This window comes from Harpia harpyja, chromosome 10 (genome assembly GCF_026419915.1).
Source record: "Harpia harpyja isolate bHarHar1 chromosome 10, bHarHar1 primary haplotype, whole genome shotgun sequence".
Taxonomy (NCBI): domain Eukaryota; kingdom Metazoa; phylum Chordata; class Aves; order Accipitriformes; family Accipitridae; genus Harpia; species Harpia harpyja.
In genome coordinates, this window is record NC_068949.1 from 29,540,226 (window position 1) to 29,555,841 (window position 15,616).

General features: G+C 47.2%; 1 protein-coding gene across 2 annotated transcripts in view; it reads right to left on the minus strand.

The window, feature by feature from the left end:
* Positions 1–7,075: 7,075 nt before the first annotated feature.
* The window catches only part of KNDC1 (kinase non-catalytic C-lobe domain containing 1), an 83,181-nt gene continuing 74,640 nt past the window's right edge, over positions 7,076–15,616 (minus strand). For both annotated transcript variants that reach the window (XM_052799395.1, XM_052799394.1), the window contains 4 exons: positions 15,241–15,390; positions 9,695–9,765; positions 8,538–8,758; positions 7,076–8,396 (listed from right to left, as the gene is read on the minus strand). The gene's annotated coding sequence lies outside the window, so the exon portion shown is untranslated. The remainder of the gene's footprint in view (positions 8,397–8,537; positions 8,759–9,694; positions 9,766–15,240; positions 15,391–15,616) is intronic.

Here is a 15,616-nt window from a genome sequence, read left to right on the forward strand (position 1 = left end):
TAAAGCCCAGGTAGTAGAGCAATGCAAACACAGAGCCCGGGAGCCGGATTCCTCCTGGAGCTTTGCTTGCAACACCAGCCCCCAAGGGCAGGGGTGGGAGAGACTGTACTTGCCTCGGCACAGCCCTGATAGAGAGATGGGCCTGCTCCTTGTGGGGTGCTGGGCACAGCCACTAACGGAGGTTCACTTACTGCTGGCACAAGGCTGTCATTTTGACTGATATGCACAAGCCAGTGCAAATGCCCAAGCAGTTGAACACTGAGCTGGAGACCAGACTCCCTCCCTGGAGGGCACGTACCTGTGGGTGCCATTGACCCAACCAAAACCACTGTAACAGGGGAACGTTTAAACCCCATAGCATTTCCTAGACACATTTCAGTCAAACAGGATTAGGTCACTCGCTGCTCCCCGAAAGAGCTAAGTGCCTGCACATTAATTTTAACAACTGCTGGATTTAATAACTATTCCTGAACGATTCCACCTGTCTGTGGTCCTCCTTTTTCTGGAGAAAACACACCACTGTACTCACTATCTCCATCCTGTTTCAGGGCAGCCATTTCTGAATAACCCCATGTGTGGGCAAATCCAAGCAGAGAAACTCAGGCTCCACCATGTATAAATTCATCCACAACAAGTTGTTTCTTGTAATGCATTGCATACTATCTGCAGAGCCTGCCTGCCTCACCAAAACCAAGTTTGGAGGTAGTACCTGAAACCCACTGGGATTCAGGAGCTCCTAAGCTGAGCACACACCTGCCCAGTGAGCAGCGTGCTCTCCCCAGGGTGGCCTCCCCACCGGTTCTCCAACAGATGAAACCTATGCCAAGCCAAGCCAGGGAGCCCTGGGTCCCTTTGATAGCATATTTCCATACATTCTGTATGGTATGTCTAAATGTTTAGATGGTTTTAATATTTTGTACCAGCCATGGAAACTGGTTTGCTGCTAGGTGACTGTAAGAGTGAGATTTGGTAAATAATTATTACAAATCTTATACTAACACTATGATTGAAACAATAGACAAAAGTATAGCCAAGCAATTAACTAGTAGAGGTAGTTACTCATAAGTTTTGCAGTTCTTTGCTCTTAGGACTAGATGTTCCTGTACGCTAAATGAGAACAATGTTGAAACTGACCACATGTCATTGAAGCTGCGTTAAGCTTCAAGATCAAAGAACAAGGACAAGAATAAAGACTTCAAGGACAGCCAACAAGAACTTCAAATGGGTCGGTGGTTGCAAAAGCAGCCCTTCAACTCAAATGGATCCTTCATTGCGCATGATCGGATGTAGGCAGTACTAAGATAATCAGTTGCAATTATTTTTATGTATATGTATACTAATCTGATTAATATGCAATTAGTTATTCTATATAACCTGTTAGTGCTAAAGCTGTGGTATACAAGCTAGGTGGAACTATCCCCCGTGCATCCAGTGCTGCAATAAAGAATGCCTGCTTTCTAAAACTCCAAAACGAGTCTTAGAGAGTTTCTTTGACCGGCTTTTTGGTATCACCTTGTGCCCTGCAGTCCCCTCACCCAGGCACATAGGGACACCCAGGGACTACCATCTATGGAAGGACGCTTCATTCCTACTGCCAAAATAAAACCAGGCATAAGATGACCATTCAGTGCTGTGCCCAGAGAGACCACTGTGTGCATTTGCATTTATACACTGTGTGTCTGACAGAGGAAAACTGTGAGTAGCCCTGAATAGCTGCTGCCATTTCCCCTCTCCTTTGACTGAAGATGCCGGGAAGCTGACCTGTCCTACTGTCTGCTGAAAGGCAATGAAAACTGACTTTTTTCCTTTTTTTTTTTTTTTTTAATTTAGATTCCAATCTGAATTGCTTATTGAATAAGATGTTTATACCTAACCCTAGGATTTCCCCCCTCCCCGCCCCACTCCAATGAATGTAGCTGCATCTGTGGACCACAAAGCCCTGGAACAGATGGGGAAGGGGTGCGAGGTGTTATGTGGCTATTGTAGCTCCCATCAGAAAGAGGTGGCAGCTTGAGAAACTTGAAAACTTTGATGACCCTGGTGGATAGAGGCTCTACAGCTGCAGTTAAGTCCTCCCCTCACCTTGCAGAAATATGGTGCTTATAGGAGACACAAATTTACTTCCATTCAATTATTTTCTATCACTCAATTGATATATAACCACGATCAAAAATAAATCTAAGTTTTTAAGGGCATTAATGTCTTTTCGTGTAGAATTTTGTATACCCAGAACTTGGGGATACTGTATTATTTTGGAAAATACAGGTATTTTTCTCACATGATTTATATTAAGAACATAGTGGGCCCATTTCTCCAAATCATATTTCAAAATATTTATTGTTCTGCATTTGCATGTAAGCCTTACAACCATAAGAAACATGTTCGCCTCAAGAAATTTACTGATAACTTATGTGCACTTGTAACTCAGTATGATGCCCTGAAATTTAGGTACAGTGATTAATACCAGGATGTGAGAATTACAGCTAAGGTCATCAGGACAAAGCGCTCTTTTCATGTGAGCTCTACAAGACTTCCAGGGACAAATGGTGGATCTCACTGGTACACAATGGGAAGATTTCTTTTGGGGCTTTGTGCACACACACAAAGTATAAGCCCATGAGAACAGGCAGGATTGTAGCAGCTCTACACGCAGGAAGGTATTGTTGGGGGGAAGGTTCAGCCCATTATCTAGGCTGCAGCATTTCGTGCACCAGTTACTAGAAGCTCACCCTTTACTAGAAGCTGAAGGACTTGTACTCCCCAAGGATGCTGTTGGTGTGCCAAGTCCTTCAACACACCACCACACCTGTTTTTGTGTGACAGCATAAGAGAAAGTGGCCACAAATAGGAAAACAGAATAAACTTTTTCAAGAAAAAGAATTTCTAGCATAATTGGGCAAACCTTCAGGTTCCAAACTTTCCTTCTACTAGCCATGTTTGTAAGTAGTCCATGAAAAAACAGTATACTGAGCAAACTATCACAGCATTTGTCATGGATTAAGAGCTGATGCACCAGGTCACCAGACCTGGGACCTGCTGGGCTACTAAGTTACAGGTTCCATCATAGGCAGATCTCATTTATCTTTCTGAAAAGCCCAGATATTTCAAAGTCTTCTTGACAAAACTGGAGAAGTGGGAGGGATAGAGGATGCATTAAGAACAACTGCAATGCTACCCCAACCCTCGGGGGAAAAACACGCAAACCCCCCATGTTCAGCTGCACAAATAGGCACGAGCTGAGAGTCTGGGGCAGCGTGGCAGCCCTTCAGAGGCAAGTAAGCTGACTTACTGCAGGGAACGAGGTTAACATTGCTGGAGGTGCAGGCAAGACAAGGTATTTGCCCAGCTCCAGCCGGGGCCGTAGGAAACCCAGGACTGTGGCCGGTCGCAGGGCCCGGGCTGGGCGCCCTGCCCCCGGCCGGTGGGACAATTGAGGACTGTTTGTACCCTCCGCTGCTCCCCTTTGGAAATGCTAACTAGGTTATTCAGAGCCTCCTTTGATGTCCTGATAGGTGCTATTAGGTAGTCAATTAGGCATCAACGAGATCGATTGTTCGGGAATAGATGATTTTCTGTTTGAAGTACCCGTGAACACTAACAGCGCCATCACCCAGTCGCTCCTTCGCCCACGGGAACAATGCAGGCTAACACACAATAAATAACAAATGCTCCTGACTCACTCGGCAGCGCTCAACCCTCTTCCCTCCCGGCTCACACGCTGCAAGCCCAGGTATTCCCATTCAGCAGTTGTGGGAGCAAACACGCGCTTTGCATTAAAAACAATTTATCGGGGAGATCTCCTTCAGTTCTTTGCGCAACTAATAGACAAAGCGCCTAGATAAGTTAAGTACAAGTTAGCTGGAAACAAAATAGTATTTGAATTCCCATCCACACCATCACCGCGTTGCCCGAGGACTTGTGACGCCTCCGCAGTTGCTCAGAATTGCCCAGGCAGAATAGCTAAACTCCAAAATAAGAATTAAAGCGCTTAACCTACCTGCATACCAAAGAGATGCCGGGATTAGCTCCGTACTAAATACTGTTAGAAGATAACACTAGGTCGGAGCCTAGGAGTTTAAGGGACAACTATAAAAGAAAAGCAGTAAAATTTACACAAGGAACACGTCGAAACCAAGAGATCTCTCCTCTTTCTTCCTCCCCCCGCTTCAGCGGGACTTATCAAGTTAATTGTCATCTAATTGCGTATCAAAGAAAGAGATAATGGGCAGCAATTAGACGTAATGGCCTGCCAGTGCGAGATCTCTCCCGATTAGCACGCAACGCCGAATAACTTCACCTGGTTTGTAAAGAGGTCCCTGGAGCGGCTCCACCGTGTCTGGGAGCTGCGGGGGGGGGGAATACCTCGACCCTATTCCCGGTCCCCTCTTGGCTGCTCTGGCCAAATTGGGACAGGCGTTAACGAGCGCGGGCTGCAGACGGCTCCCTGCCATTACCGCGGTGCTAATTCAATCATGTTTCTCCCCCTCCGCGTACGCACCGCAGGGGAGAAAGGCTTTGAAGTTAGTGCTCTGGCAATTTTCTCCTCCCACCCCCTTTTCCTCCCCGGGGAGCCCAGTTTCCAGGTTATACAGCCTCTTCCTCCAGAGCCGCCGGGCCGGGAGCTCCAGCAGTTTCACCGCACAAGCATTAAGCTGCTCCTCCCCAGCTAATCGACTCAGCTTTTTCTTCCATTTGTAGCTGACTTGCAGACACCCCGCTTTGTCTTGCCGGAGAGCATTCCGGTACCGGTGGTTATTGTCATGCGATTAAAGACACAAAGGGGAGTGCTAGTAAACGAAGGGGGGCTCTCGGCCGCGCTGGGGGGGCAGCCCGGGAGGTTATCATCTGCGGGGCTGCTGATCAGAGCGGCGGCTGATGCCGGCCCCGGGGCGGGCCGCGGGTGCGGTGCCGGAGCAGGACGGCTTTGCTCTCCGGCGGGGGACTGCCGGCGTGCAGGGGTCCTGCGCCGGGACTAGTACCGCTTTATTGCTGCCGGGCGTAAAACACAGTGGACGAGAAATTCAAGCAAGCAGGAGTAAAATAGGAAGGGATGTCCGAGTTTCTTTCTCTCAGATCAAAGGGAAAACTTGCACCCGCGCTTTAGTAACAGAATTGGACCGTTTTGGCAAAAATGAAACGGTTTCACATACAGTTTTCTAGATAGCTGGGATGCAGTAGCTACCTTCTGGAGAAAGCCGACTTTTGCAGGTAGAAGAGGAATTATCACGTAGGTATTCAGAGGAATCTGCTACCGTTAGGGACTCAGCCAAGCGAGCATCACCTCTCGCGTTTATTTGAGCTATTGTCGGGAAACGGGACAATATCTGCAAGCTAGCGCTGCTAGAACAGCGGCAAGGCATTTCGTGTGCTTGTTGAGCATACATGTGGCCAAAGAGTCATTATGTTAAGTGATCATTAGCACCTTTTCAAACAGCCCGGCTTCTCCCTCGCCAGCCGTTCTGCAGCTCATACGCCCGAGGAGAGAGCACCCCCTCAGCGCCGCTAACCTGCCCGCGCCCCCAGCACGAACCCCCCCCCCCGCCTCAGCAAGACCACAGCCAGCCGCACACACGCACCCCGCAAGCGAAGCCTCCACCTCCGAGATCGCCCCGTGGCCGGTGCCGCTCGGCCCCGCAGCGTGATCCCCACAACCCCCGTAGGTTTAAATCGCAGCAAAAATTGCAGCACTCCATGTTGTCCCGGCAGCCCCAGTTGCCTCTGGCTTGCTCTAAACCTTTGCACGGAGGGGGCAACTCCCCCCCCCCCCCCTCCGAGCACCGCTGGACCTCAGTCGAGCCGTGCTCGGGTGCGGGCAGATGGAGCGTCAGGCCAGCTCTGTGTTACCAGCGTTACCAGCCCCGGGGCCGGGAGGGTAGAGCTGGGGAGGACGGGACAGACACCCCGGCAGGGCTCAGCCAGAGCTGCCCCCGGGACACAGCTCACTCGGGACGTCTGGAGACCCCGATAAGGTGCGCTTCTGCCTCTCCCTTATCCTTCGGGGAAGGCTCCGGCCCGGCACAAACCCTGCCCCACGGAAGCAGCTCCCCTCCGCGGGTGGGAGCGCTTTGTTCTCGCTCTCTCCTCCCGAGCCTTTTCATCTCCCTCTCACTTCCCCCGGGCCCATCTGCGGTGGTGCCCGTCCCCCCTTCCCTGTCACCCTCCCCCCATTTGGCCCGGGGCTGGGTCCCTGCGGTCTCGTCGGAGGGTGCTGCCCCCCCCAGCCCCCCATACCGCCGGCTCTGGCTTCTAACAGCACGAAGGGCTGTTACTATTCCTTTTGTACAGGGTGAGCAAGGCATTTGGAGGAGAGGTGGGGTTCTCCTCTGGCCATACAGGATTATAAGGGGATCACCTAACCCCTCAACCACTATTGCCTTGAAAATGGGAGAGCCAAATCGAGTCTCACACTTAAGAGCCTTTTTTTTTTTTAGGTAATTTTTATATTTGTTGGCCTTGACTGTTTTGTTATTTTAAAAATGTCGCCGCTTTAGAGCAGAGAAAATATTCACCATTGCAGAGCTTTCTGGAAACATCCCCGTTCCCTAATGACATTTGAAAGATGCAGAGAGAATTGCAGATTTTTTTTCTTCGAATCAATACAACCATTTAGTAATACCTGACTTTGAGAAATAAGCCTCCATTCAGTGGGAATTTTTATCTCGTGTCAACAAATTTCCTTAATCCCAAACTGCATCATATTCTTGAAGAGATCTCAGCAAGATTGACAGCACCTGAGCCCTCATTAGTTTTCTGAAACTCTTGCATTAGAGCCACATTAATTGTGCAATTGCAAGCAAATATCTCAAAAGGCTAGAAAAATACAGCATGGATTACAAAATAATTAAGGAGACTTCCAAATGTGACAGCTGCTCAGAAAATCAAAGGCCACAGCCTTCAGAGGCACATAATGTTGCTTTTTACCAGGCAAGTGTACTCAAGTGGCAGATTGGCCCCTGTATACAAAAGAAAATAGGTGTATTCAAGGATGACAGACAGAGAACCTTCAGACTATTCATTATGTGGGCCCAGATTACCAATGCGCCGGAAATCTTTTAATAACCCCCGAGATCAACTCTAAAGTGATGGAAATTTTTATTGCTCTTTTCATGTTAGTTGACAATTGACTTTGAAAGATTTATGGCAACTTACATCAGTCAAGGATCATTCCTCAGAGCCCTTTCTCTAGCCTGGAATCAGAACATTTTGATCTTAAGTTTTCTAGAGCATTATTCAAATGAAAAAAGTGCATAGCACAATGGTAACATACTTTCCTGCCACTTAGGCAAAACCAGCTTTGGAATGTTACATTTCTTTTGGTCATCACCTTCACGTCACACCCCATTAGGTGCATGTGAGATGCCGAGATACTGTTCTGTTGATAAGAAATTTCAAGGCTACATGCTTTCCAAGATCTGTTTAGGCAAGAGGCCGTACTGATCTACTGAGGCTGCACATGAGAGCATGATATATTTAGAAAGTAACTTTTTACATCTTAAAATCATATTCTATATGTTATTTAAAGGGCTCCAAAAGAAAACATCTGTTGCACTGTAATAACAAGCCCAGTATTAAGTGTTAGTAACAGGTGCATCCACATATTTGGTTAAAAGCACAGTCCCGTCAGAGAAAGTGCCACCTAGGACGTAGCTGAAGGGGTTGGATACCCGCTTTAGAGGACGGGAGAAATTCATGCTTTTTTGCACTCACCCTCAGTACATTGCAGGAAGCCAGAACAGATCTAGAGAATAAGGAGTCTATGCTTCCTATAATGAAGAGGAGCTCTCTTTTAGGGCAGGATAAATAGCTCTACAATCCTTGTGGAAGGAATTCACATGAAAGCTGGAAAAAGTTTAGGTTTATTAAACGATTCCATTTATATTAGTGTTTGTCCCACTGTGTTTCCATTTTACACAATTGCCTATAAATGCAGGGGCCTAAAGTCCACGATTCAGATTGTCCAGTACGTCCCTGTAAAATGTTTTGCTCAGTGCTGCATCGTAACTCCACCAGGCAGTTACAGGCAAGGGCAGCCCAGAAAGCATCAGTAGTGCAAATCCTCATTAGTCACAGTCCGTATCAGAAGGTCAGACACCCAGCAAGAAAGCTCTGGGATCCCTGTACCCTACAAAGCAGGGTGCTGCCCAAAAGCCCACAGGCTGTGCTCTGCAGGCGCTGCTGAGGTCCAGGGCGGGTGCCGGCATCGCCGCCAAGGTGAAGCCCCCAGAGGCAGCCCCTTGCCGGGGCAGAGGTGGTGCCGGGGCCACGTACGTGAGCGGCAGGGGCACGCCGCCGCTCTGAGGTCCGTAGGGGAGGGGTGGGCTGCAGAAAGGCTCCGTCCTCAGCTCCTGCAGCTGCCGCTTGAGCTTCATCCGGCGGTTCTGAAACCAGGTCTTGATCTGGGGGGGGGGGAGGGGGGAGGAGGGACGAGGAGAGATGAGGTTACAAGGGCACCCAGCCCACGCCGCGGCCCATAGCACAGCACAGCCCGTGCCCCATGCCCCGTGCCCCCCGCGCCGTGCCGCCGCCGCCGCCCTCACCTGCACCTCCGAGAGCCGCATCCTGCCGGCCAGCTTGCGGCGCTCGGCCGCCCCCAGGTACTGCTGCCGCTGGAAGGAGCTCTCCAGGGTGCTGAGCTGCTCCGCGCTGAAGGCCGTGCGCAGCCGCCGGCCGCCCCTGCCGCCGGGCTCTTCGGGGCCCGAGCACTCGGGACCCCCCTCCGGCGGGGGCTGCCCCGCGCCCCCCGGCCGCCCGCCTGCTCCTGGGGAGAGGGAGAAAAGGGTCAGCCGGGCTCGGGAACCTCGGGGGTGCCCGCCCGCCCGCTCCGCCTCCGGGCAGGCACCGCACAGTCGCGCCCTATCGGGGGTGGCACAGGGCCCCGTCCGCCCTCCTCCCCCCAGCGCGGGAGCACCAGGATGCCCCGACGGCCGCGGAGACCGCGGTTACCTGCAGCGGCGGGGACCGTCAAGCGCTCCCTGCTCCTGCCGCCTCTCCCGGCCCGCGGGCCGGCGGACTGCTCCTTGCTCCGCTCGCTCAAGCCGGGGCTGGAGCCGGGCCGGTGGCCCGCGGAGGATGCTCGGTCCGGGGAGCCCTCGGTGGGGCTCTTGAGGGCCTGACTGCTCTGGGACAACCACTCCACTGAGAAAGGGGCCTTGGTCATCCTGCCTTGTTTCAGAGATGCCGGGAAGGAGGGTGTCGGGGAGCACGGCTCCTCCTTTATACCGCAAGTGCCGGAGGAAAACGTTGTTTGTGTAAATACACATCAAAGGGCCAGATAAGTATCATCTAATTGCCATCAGTCCTCCCCCCCAACAAAAGATACCGTTCACACATTGCCACAGCTCGCAGAGGCTCGGCTCCGCCGTGTCTGCCCCTGGAGGAGCTCACTTCGCTGTCAGTGATTTACAGCTCTTGTTACATCCTATCCCGATGCAAATGGCATTTATAGAGCCGAGCGGCCTCAAACGGCGCTGGGGAATACACCCCCGGGGGAGCGCACAGGGACCAGCATCCCCGGGCGCTGGCGGGAGGAGAGGGGACGCTGTTGCTCCCGGTCCCCCTTCCTCTGTAGCTGGCTTTTTCATTCCTTTAGACGCTGAAGATCCACTGTCTAAACGGAACTTCTCAAGCCTGCTCCTCTCCGGGCTGAGCACTGTGTTCCCGAGACAGCCTGAGGCAGGCAAGTGGATAAACTCACTCATTCCATTCTCCCGGGACTGCAGCATCAGGCTATAAGCACCAGGCATAGGGTGAGGGGTTTGGAGATGGCTGTGAAACAGAAAAAGGTAAAGGTCAAGGCTGTTGGGTCGTACGAATCGACTGGGCTCTGGCTGCTTATATAAAGTATGTTTTCTGGACTAAAGAATCAGAAAAATACAATTATTGCCTTAGAATTAACGTTCTGCTGAGATTTCTGCTGAGGTTACAGAATTCATGTCATATCTTCCCTCCCAGATCTCTCGCGGCTGTGCAGGTCACACAGGTTTCTCTGCTATCTTACTCTCCCTGTCTTTCCTCTTATTACCTTATGCATGTCTTTCAGAAGTGTTCCCCTCCATCTTTGGGTTTTGTGTGCACCAGGAACACTTGGCTGCTGCAGTAATGCCTCTGTAGTATATTGACAAAAGGTTCCTGGTGCTTTACGGGCAGTTTTTCACTGCAGGGTACCCATGAATTCCCTCCCCTTACCATCCTCCCCTTCTGTGCAAGAACAGAGTGGGACTACCATCCATAACTCCTATCACACCCATGCTTGGTATCATTCTGCCTCCAGAAATCACGACTGCATGTCTGATTTGTCTGTCCTTGCTCCTGCTTTCTGCTTTACACTCACCTCTACCACCTGTACACAAACGCAGTGCTCTACTGTCCATTTACCCTGTGGCTTGCTCTGTTATTCTGCCACTCCTGCCCGATTTCTCAGCATTCACTTTCTCTGCGATGACAGTTAATGTAACTATGCTTCTATCTATTTCTTAGACTGTCAGTGAGGCAGTGGCTTGAAGACTGAACCCCTCCTACTTAGTTTATGTCTAAATCTTTCCATGTATTCAATTTTAATCTTATAAAGATATATCCTTTTCTTTATATTAATCCAATGAAAAGTTTTATTCAAACCCTCTTCATCTATTTTTTTCCTAAACCCAACATTTCAACTTCCTGTCTGCTCAAAATATGGTTGCTATATTCATCCATCATGAAATCCTACCATTTTCTGCTTACTAGAAAATCATTTCATTGAACCATGTTTAAGTTTGACTTGTGAGCCCCTTCTAATCTCTGTCTCTCCTTCTTCATTCTCATGACATAGTCTGAGCCCTCCTCTGCTCTACCAGTGACGCCACTGTTCCAGAGTTTAATTGTCTCTAACCAACAAGAATACAAACACTATCACCACCTTTAAATAAGGTGGCTAATAACCGATCTAGAACCACAACTAGGAATTACCAGAGCCCCCCTGGAGCCCTTTGTTTCTGGCCTCTGTAGGTAGGGATCGACATCGCAGCCTGCACTGCAGCAATAGCCTGAGCCCACTGAACAAGCTTCCTGGAAGAAACTAAGGGAACTGGTGTAAAAATGTCTAAACAAACGTTCAAGCATTAATGCCTCCTGTACATCTGTTACCTACCTAAGGAAGTCCACAAACTTCTCTAGCATGGACAAAGCCCTGCAGGACATACATATTTGGTTTTTTTCCACTGTATGAAAGTGTTTGATATCTAATTACTTGAAACCTCATCCATTTATCCTTCCTAAGCATTTTCTGATTAACAATGGAAAGTTTAGAAAGTTTACTTGACCAAACTGTACAAGATGATTGGTTTTAAATTTCCTCTATTTTATAAAGAAATCCCCCCCCCTTTCCCCATCCCACCTCAAATATTCCAAGTACAGGCTCTTAACTATTCTTTTCATTAGGTAAATGTGAAGACCACCCCCACCACAAACCTGAGGAAATATTTTAAAATACCAGAACTTCTGAGCATTAGCCACTTCTGGTGCCAACATATTTCACAGAGCAGACCAAGCAGGCAGGAGATGGAGAGGAGACATACAGGAGTCTGCTCTGTTAACCGAGTTACTAAATGACAAGTCCCTTGAGTTAGCTGTATTTAACAGGTGGCCTGGCAGCAGCCTCTCCAGTCAGAAGTGGCAATACTAGTGCCATCGCCGGCCTGCAGAATCCTGCCAAGCCTCCTTTGCAGTAAGGCAAAATGCCTTTCTCAAGGACTAAATTCTTACGAACATCAGAAAAAGGAAGTGTAACTTTCCTGCAAGCTTCCTTCTCAATTTAAATCTCTCAGTACTTTAACAGCATTCCGCAGCACAGATGGGGCAAGATCCCATCCCAAGGAGATAAATACGTCCCTCGTGCCCAGAATTATTTCCATTCCTAGTCCCTACATAATATTATATATAGATATAAATGTGACTAATATAATTACACACTACTTACTTTATATAACATATATACTTATATAGCTATATACAAATATTTTTTAAAAAAGTATAAAACAGTCTATCTGTATGATGTTATTTTTTCCAGCTTTATTTTATGTCACCAAATAAAGGCACTTGGCAAGCTGTTGGATAGGACAAAAAGAATACATGACATATGATGGTGCTCTAAAAAATAGAAAATCTTGGGGTTTAGCATCCACTGATACATCTGTCACATAGTTTCTTTACAGATTTTAAGACATTTTCACCATCTGAGCTGCAAATTACATCTTTATACGCTGCTGGTTTATTAATTGCATTTTATTGAGGCAAATGTCACAGCCAAAAGATGGTGTCAAATGTTGAGCTCTCAGAGACACAAATTGATCACGTTGTGACAAGGTTAAACCAAATCTCATTTCCATTATCCATAAAATGTGTAAGTATCCTGGATAGATGGCAGATGACTTCTGGATGTAATGACTGCTACAATATTTAACAGCTGCTAGTTTAGTTTTATCTAAAATTCTTAAGCTGCCTTCTTTCTGTTTCTATGTATTATTCATTAGGTATTTGTTTGAAAACCTCCTGCTAAACTGTGATTCAGAAATACCATGTTTAAGATCAAGTGATGTTGCCAATGGGATGAAAACCTGCTCATGCTAAAGTCCTCAGGAATTTGTCAGAGTGTGAAGCAGGAACAGACAGGACTTTTCACTCTGCTGCTACAAGGAGGTTAAGACAAAGAGCTGATATACAAACATGACTGCCACTAGCACGAGTCTTAAACTTTATGTAGGTGTTTGTACAATACATAGTTGCTCTCTTTGGGGAGTCAGCACCTTCCCCATGAAAATAAGGACCACCAGCTTCCTGAAGACCAAAGGAGGCTGAGGATCATAATGCCAAATGCCACCCCAGGCCAGGCCATTCTGTGGGAGTTGATGTAGAAGGGAACATTTTATCATCCAGGGGAATTAAAGTGAGTTGAGATTTGTCACTTGGCACTGACCCCTATATTTTGTGTGAGCTGCAGCTGCATTCAGAGAGGCCAAGAAATGGCTTTATAGATGCCTGGCTGGGACAGGTAGGATGGGATCAAGATAATGGTGCTTATATGCAAAGCAGGTCCGCAGAAATGTATACATGCAACACTGGTCTCAGGCTGAGGAGGTTCTGCGGAAGTAGCTAATCCTCCTTGGATGCCTACTAGGCAGTTGATAACAGATGTATTTTGGGATAACAGCCCAGCCTTTGAGAACTAATTGCTGCTCCACATCTTCCAACCCAAAGGCCAGCTCTGCCCTAGTCAGCCAGCTCGGAGCCCTGCAGAGGGGCAGGATTGTGCTCCAAGATATCCCCTTCTTGCTGAAGCTTTGAGAATAACTAAGGACTGCCAAGTATCTTGGGTTCCCCACAGGTACTGGAGAAAACTGCCACGACTTGGCCTTGCTGCAGGGGAGGTACCCACGGCCAAATGAGGGGACTGCCATTTTGCAGCAGCAGGTGACCCTTTATTGTAACACTAGAGGGTCCTGTGAGGCTAGACTAGAGTGAATGTGTGGTCCTTGGGAGTAGCTAGGTGGTGATGCAATTAAGAGAGTGAAAAAGGCAGCTTAGGACACACGGGAGGATGTGTGTTCATCTGTGGACATGTGGATTTCCTGTGAAGGTCTGCCCAGTGAAGCAAGGGCTGCTGGCATCTGCTATACAATTTATAGGGTCTTTGACATGGCATGTTTATGCAACCATTGTAATTTCTGAGAAATCACTCTTTAGGACGTAAAAGCATTACAAATGGCCTCTAACCAATCTCTTTATTATCAATTATTATAATCTTTCCTCTTTGACAGAATAAGAGCTACTTTTCCATGAGGAATGAGAAGACCATATGTCTTTTCCTGGCAGAAATAACAGGAGGGCCTGGAATAAACAGAGTGACAATGCATAGATGAAAATGAAATGTCTCATCATGCTTGGAATTGATCTAAATCAGCACAGCACTCAAAATGCCAAGAGCTCCCATGGCTCCTTAGCATAAGGCTGTTACCAGCAGCTAAGCAGAATCCGTGAAATGTTTTTAAAAGATATATATTCTGCAGAGAGATGCTGTAAATGTTAAGAAAGAAACCACTTATATATGTTATGTTTTTAACAGTTCCTTGCCCCAAATTAAGCTTATTAAAAAAGAAGTCAAAGTCAATATGACTCAGGACCACATTTGAAACATGTACCACTGCTGTTACAGAAGCAAGGTTCACCAGCAGATTCCTCCTTTTTTTAAAATTTATTTTTAAATTTTTATTAGACAAACTATTATAGTTGGAAAACCAGCCAAGTTTCAGGCATGTAAATCCTTCTTCAGCACTCGTTGCTGTCATACTGTCATTGAGAGAGATCTCTATGGACACCACTCAAACAAAAATGCTCAGAAGTCTGTATTTAGTTTTATTCTGTCTAGTAATTAGACTGCTAAAACTATTAGTTGAAAGGAAGCAGCATGAAAATGGGCTTTAGAAATGGTTTGATTTTCCAGAGTTGATAGGGTTTAATTGTTAGGTGCATAAATATGCTTTAGGATCTGGGTTGTGTTAAAAATATGAATTATCTAGGGATATGACACGCACCTATAGAGAATAATGTGCACATGCAAATTGACATAAATCCCACTGGTTTTAGCAATTGTTCAGATTGCTTGGACTAACAATCTGATCAAGACCACAAAATGGCACACTGAGACACCCTGAAAGCTTTTCAAAACCTAACAGAGAGGCTTACTTCACATTTTAGATCAAGGCCTTTTTCTTTCCCAGTCTTTGCTGAAGGATAAGTTTTTTCCACGATGGTTACTTCTAAAGTTACATTTAACAATCTATTACATATAAAACTAAGAATGCATTAAATCAGAAATGTTCCATTATTTTTACTTTTTGTTTCCCACAAATACCTTCTAAAGAAATTTAGCTATATTATGACTAAAGCATTTATCTTTCCTGAAAGTAACTTTTCACTTTCAGCTATTAAAGAATGAACCTTTTTTTTTTCCCCCTTGATTTTAGAGTTAGCATTTGAGCATGATGAGTCAGCAGGAGAGTGAGCCATCACAGCTGGCAGCCCTGGGTCATCCAGCACCTTCTGTGCCCATCCTGGTCTGTGCCATACAATGCTGCTTTGAAATGCATTGGTTCCAGCAGTGAAAATATTTTACTGACTCTTCCTTCCCTTAACTTGCACCTAATATAAATCAGATCTTTGCACTGCTCCAAAACCAGTCTGTTCAAATTAAATGGAAATAAAAGTTACCTTTTTCTTCCCCCTGACTTCAAGGCTCTTCTCCATTTCATGTTTCTAGTTTTTTCTTCCCCTCTTTTGTATTCTTCACTATAGACTGTTTCTTCCTATTTTCTTTCTTCCAGCCACTTCCATCAAGCACCTGGCAAATGTTACTATCAGCTGAGGAAGAGAATAAATTTGGCAGGATGCAGAACTGTAGCAACAGGGCGCAAATGACTCTGTCCATCTACCTTCACTGCACCCCAAAACAGGGAGCACAGACATATCCTGACTTCCCCTCTCATTTTACAGATAAGGGAAAAGCTAGCCTATAACAGGTGAGGACAGGAATGTAGTTAGGCAAGATGCTTAACACCGCCCCTGTAACGTGCTATTCAATGTCTAT